The 6,043-nt window shown below is 38.3% G+C and overlaps 1 pseudogene; it reads right to left on the bottom strand.

Moving 5' to 3' along the window:
* Positions 1-3,486: 3,486 nt before the first annotated feature.
* Positions 3,487-5,676, bottom strand: LOC102987541 (transcription initiation factor IIA subunit 2-like; annotated as a pseudogene).
* Positions 5,677-6,043: the final 367 nt, after the last annotated feature.

The raw sequence follows: 6,043 nt of genomic DNA, 5'->3' as shown, positions 1-6,043 counted from the left end.
TCACCCAAGAGCTCTGATCAAGATGTACAACAAGATTAGCAATGTTTTCATGACTGCTAATACAACATCCATACTGTAGACCGTGGATCAAGGAGTCATCTTGACTTTCAAGTCTTATTATTTAAGAAATAGATTTTATAAGGCTCTAGTTGCCATAGATAGTGATTTCTCTGATGGATCTGGACAAAGTACATTGAAAACCTCTGGAAAGGATCCACCATTCTAGATGGTGAATTAAGAACGTTTGTGATTCATGGGAAGAGGTCAAAATATCATCATTAGGGCTTCCCTGGTGGCGCAGCAGTTGAGAATCCACCTGCCAATGCAGGGGACATGGGTTCGTGCCCCAGTCTGGGAAGATCCCACATGCCGCGGAGCGACTGGGCCCGTGAGCCATGGCCACTGAGCCTGCGCGTCCGGAGCCTGTGCTCCTCAATGGGAGAGGCCACAACAGTGAGAGGCCCACGTACCACAAAAAAAAAAAAAAAAAAAAAATCATCATTAACAGGGATCTGGAAGAAGTTGATTCCAACTCTCACGGATGACTCTGAGGGGTTCAAGACATCAGGGGAGGAAGTAACTGCAGATGTGGTGGAAAAAGCAAGAGAACTAGAATTAAAAGTGGAGCCTGAAGATGTGGCTGAATTGCTGCAATCTCAAGGTAAAATTTTAATGTATGAAGAGTTACTTCTTACGGATGAGCAAAGAAAGTGGTTTATTAAAATGGAATCTACTCCTAATGAAGATGCTATGAAGATTGTTGAAATAACAACAAATGATTTAGAATAGTACATAAACTTAGTTGATAAAGCAGCAGCAGAGTTTGAGAGGACTGAGTCCAACTTTAAAAGAATTTAAAGAATTAAATTTAAAATTAATAGAATTTTTAATTACTGTGGATAAGTAAAAGGAAATCTACAGATTCGGTGCAATCCCTCTCAAATTGCCAATGGCATTTTTCACAGAGCAAGAAAAAAATTTTTTTAATTTGTATGGTGACACAAAAGACCCCAAATAGCCAAAGCAATCTTGAGAAAGAAAAATGGCGCTAGAGGAATCAGGCTCCCTAGCTTCAGACTATACTACAAAGCTACATTAGTCAAAATAGAATGACACTGGCACATAAAGAAAAATATAGATCAATGGAACAGGACAGAAAGTCCACAAAGAAACCCATGCACCTATGGTCAATTAATCTATGACAAAAAGAGGCAAGAATATACAATGGAGAAAAGACACTCTCTTCAATAAATGGTGCTGGGATAACCAGACAGCTACATGTGAAAGAATGAAATTAGAACACTCCCTAACACCATACACAAAAATAAACTCAAAATGTATTAAAGACCTAAATGTAAGGCCAGACACTATAAAATTCCTAGAGGAAAACATAGGCAGGACTCTCTGATATAAATCACAGTAATATCTTTTTGGATCCGTCTCCTAGGGTAATGGAAATAAAAACAAAAATAAACAGATGGGATCTAATTAAACTTAAAAGCTTTTGTACAGCAAAGGAAACCATACGGAACAATGAAAAGACAACCTACAGAATGGGAGAAAATATTTGCAAACAATGCAACCGACAGGGATTAATCTCCAAAATATACAAACAGCTCAATAGCAAAATAACACACAAGAAAAAAACAATCAAAAAATGGGCAGAAAATCTAAATAGACATTTCTCCAAAGAAGACACACAGATGACCAAAAGGTACATTAAAAGATGCTCAACATCACTAATTAGAAACTGGAGAGGGTGTGGAGAAAAGGGAACCCTCCTACACTGTTGGTGAGAATGTAAATTGATACAGCCACTATGGGGAACTGAATGGAGTTTCCTTAAAAAACTAAAAATAGAGCTACCATATGACCAGCAATCCCACTCCTGGGCGTACATCTGGAGAAAATCATAATTAAAAAAGATGCATGCACCCTAGTGTTTACTGCAGCATATTTACAATAGCCAAGACATGAAAGCAATCTAAATGACCATCAACAGATGAATGGATAAAGAAGATGTGGTACATATATACAATGGAATACTAATCAGCCATAAAAAAGAATGAAATGATGCCATTTGCAGCAACATGGATGGACCTAGAGATTATCATACTAAGTGAAGTCAAAGACAAATATCATATGATATCACTTATGTGTGGAATCTAAAAAAAATGATACAAATGAACTTATTTACAAAACAGAAAACAGACTCACAGATACAGAAAACAAACTTATGGTTACCAAAGGGGAAACGTTGAGGGGAGGGATAAATTAGGAATTGGGGAGTAACATATACACACTACTATATATAAAATAGATAATCCACAAGGACCTACTATGTAGCACAGGGAGCTCTACTCAATATTTTGTAACAACTTATATGGGAAAAGAATCTAAAAAAGAATATATAGATATAGATATATAGATATATATAGTGTTAACATAACTTTTGTATGCACTGAGAAACAAACAAACAAAAATTCATGTGACTCACTTGACTGCAACATTCACTTTATTGCAGTGGTCTGGAACCGAACCCGTCTTATCTTCAAGGTATGCCGGTATTTCAAAAGAGAAGGCAGCAGAAGAACATTACAGAAGAGATAGCTACTAAAACCATAAGAAGGATCAAGAAAACATATAATCTCACTCCAACTTGCTCTCTTCCTATTCACCAAAATGAATCCAAGCACTGAAAGTTTCAACTCGAAGACTTCAAGAGTCTCCACACCACCATCCCCTTTTATTTTATATTTAATAAGATTTTTAAATTAGAAGTCAAATACATATTAGGATGTAAGGTTATTTTTAAATGTATGAATCTTGATCAATATAGTCAATTCAAGAAATGATTTAATGTCAAATGGGACTATTTTATCTTATTGGGAGCAGGGTTTTACGGTTTGATTTTGTTGCTTTGTTTTGGCTGGGAACTCTGTCTGAAGATTATCTACTTTTTCCTAACAGAGTTTTATTTCTTAGTACGTTTCTCATACCAATGTTCCCACTGGTTCTGTATTACTTTAGAAAATGGATTTTCTAAGTAAAATTTGTCCAGAATTTGCTATAAGCTCTTGCTAATGGTTTTTATTAACTGCAAAAGTTACAACTGATAAAACTGACATGACTACTGAAATGATATATTTTTCTAACTTCCCTACAATGAACATGGTGCTCTTTATCTAAAGCTAATAAAATGCTTATCTAATATCTCTATATTGCTAGCTTAACAGTGCCACCTATTATTAGTCACATTGAGTTTTAGAATGAGTTTATTAAATATTGTTCTTTGGCAACAATTTTGACTTGTCATAAAAAGTTAAGTTTCTTCATGCTGCATAATGAAGATGATGTAAGAGGTCACAGAATTATAAGCTTCTCTCTACTGACACGCTCCAATCCGTGCAGCACAGTATAATCACTCCTGCATTTCTAGAATAATGTTTTTTTAAAGTCTCTTTTTTGCACTTCAAAAAGTGCTGCTTAATGACAGAAGACGGCACTAAAAAGCCATTTTTCCTCTATACATTCTGTAGTATTAAAGCCAGTATTTTTACCATCATAAGCTACAATTTTCACTTTATGCACTTTAATAAGCTCTGTCATCTCTCTGAATTCAGCCTCACTCAATACAGAAGTCCACACGTTATCACAGAATGTGTACATATGTGCAGAGCCTCTGGAATGTTGACTCTGTCCCTGAGTGTTGGTGCCAGAGCTAAATTTTTAGCCTTATCACACTGAAGTGGGACTTGAAGGGTGAGTTGGGGATGATCTATTAAGACTGTAGGAACTTATCTGCGCCCTCCTGAAGACTGTTTCCTAAAGTGCATTTCTGTATAACTGATATGCTACCACTTAAGAGAAAGAAATTCTTGAAGGCCTGTGGGACAGAGCAACACAGCCAGGACTCAACAGGAGGTGCCTACTTTCCCCAATGGCCCCTTCAGCAGCCCCAGAGACTGCAGAGCTGGGTCAGTGACCCAGAAGTACTCACAGAACCTGGCAGTGAAACCACACCAGGAAGCAAGGAGACCCCACCATTGTCTTTAAAACAAGGATCCAGAGACCAAATCTCACAGTCCCCAGGCATCAGAATGAGAAAGCCTACGTAGTTCTTTTGGCAAATGAAGTAGAGAACATACACAGCTTTCTTTTCTGTAGTGGCTAGAAAGACCACTTTACACTTAAAAAAAAAAAAAAAAAAGTTTTTCAGATTTTTAAATGTTTAAAATAATATGGATTAGGGGAACTCCCCAACCTCTTTATAAAACAGCAGTGTTCATCAAACACCAAGTTACATAAGTTTGGTGGGCCAAGCAAAAGCTAAGAAGCTGATACTTCTATGTAAATCTGTAGGTAATCCATGGGAGAAGAAACTTGGAACACTCTAAAAGCTGATGACTGGGACAAAAAAAAATATCAAACTTATTCAGAATCTAAGAACATCATGATTCTTGAAGTAATTTAGAATTTTAAAACTGAAAAGGGCTTAAAAGAGCATCTAATAAAACCTCTTTATTTCACAGATGAGGAAACTAGTTTATGGTTGGCCCAAAGTCTTATGGTTTCCTTTTCTGCTTTAACATTCAGCCAAGTTTACATTCAAGCAGAGCAAAGACCTTGTTAGAGATTTTCCTTTGATAAGCTGGCATCTTAAAACCAAGAGTGAAGAATCTGATTTTAATACAGATGACAACTAAAGGCCAACAGATTTCGAAAATGCAAACTACAACGCCAAAGTACAGGGTGAGAAGTAAGATCAGAGCTGGGCTGTTTTAAAGTGATCATAAGTGAACTGACTGGAAATCCGCATTTCGGTGACAAATAAAATCATCCTTAGAACGCATGGAATGTTGGGCCAGAGAGAAACCTTAGAGCTCATCTGGTTTAACCCCCTCTGCACAGATGAGGAAACTGAGGGTCAGAGAGTGGAAGTTACTCACTTATCCACATTCACACAGTTCATTCAGAGCAGAGTCAGGCCTAGCATTCATGGGGCCCATGACCGTTCCGTCAAGTCAAGCTGCCTTGCAGAACCCATATTAAGGTGCCGATTCTGAGACTTGAAAAAAGAGGTCAGATCTTAAGGATGTGAAAGCAAGAAGAAGAGGATGTCTTTGGTTTTTTATATACTCTTTCCAGATCTTAAAACGTATGAAAGCCAGGTCAGTGAGTCACAGGTTAATAACAGGAGTGGACTTTGTGATAAGGAAGGGAAGGAATACAGAATTGGGGAGAGAAAATAAAGAATCTCAGCTTCCCATTCCTCACTCAAGATAGTGACAAAGCTCCAGATGGAGGCAGTGTACTCAGTATGAATTTGCAACCGTAAAGCTGTGAGTGCAGTAAGTGCCTTATTTCTATTTATTTGAAATAAAAAATCTATCCAAAAGCAAGGCCCCATTTCTACCATTATCTGGGCTCCTACCCATGGCTAGGCAAAGGTCTCCAGGGGTTTTTCGACATCAAAAAATTTTTACAGATGCCGCCTCTGTCCATCTCTCCATACTGGTTGCTGTTGGGATGGCTCCTGCCCAAACCCCCAGGATTCCTAGAAATCAAGGGACTCCGCTACATCGGTGCCCTTGGAGCCTGGGAATCCTTGCTAAGCTGCCTGGGGGCAACAATGCCTGGGATACACCAGCTACCATCCTCTGGAGTTCCACCCATTCCGCATCCTGTCTTTATTTAAAATATTGGTATTTGTTCATCATGGATTTTTTTGCATTAATTTTTACTTTTTAAAATATTGCAATAAATTATACTTACCTTGATTACTGAGTTTTTTTTTAGAGTCCTCTCAAATTTTATGCCTGAGTCAGTTGCCTCACTTGCCTCACCCTAGTCCCAGCCTTTTCCTTCAGGTCGTGAGAGTGGGTCACAGGTCACCAGCTTTCATGGAAGCCATGGACCATGACCCTCTGTCTCCTCCCCAGGCCAGGAGGAGACTCTCTCTCCATCACTTTCCATCTCTCCAACCTTCTACTCCCCTCCCCTCCCCTCCCCAAAGCATAGTCCTCTCCAGGAAAGCAAAAGC

Source organism: Physeter macrocephalus, chromosome 9 (assembly GCF_002837175.3).
Source record: "Physeter macrocephalus isolate SW-GA chromosome 9, ASM283717v5, whole genome shotgun sequence".
Lineage (NCBI taxonomy): Eukaryota > Metazoa > Chordata > Mammalia > Artiodactyla > Physeteridae > Physeter > Physeter macrocephalus.
This window is presented reverse-complemented; position numbering and strand designations above follow the sequence as displayed.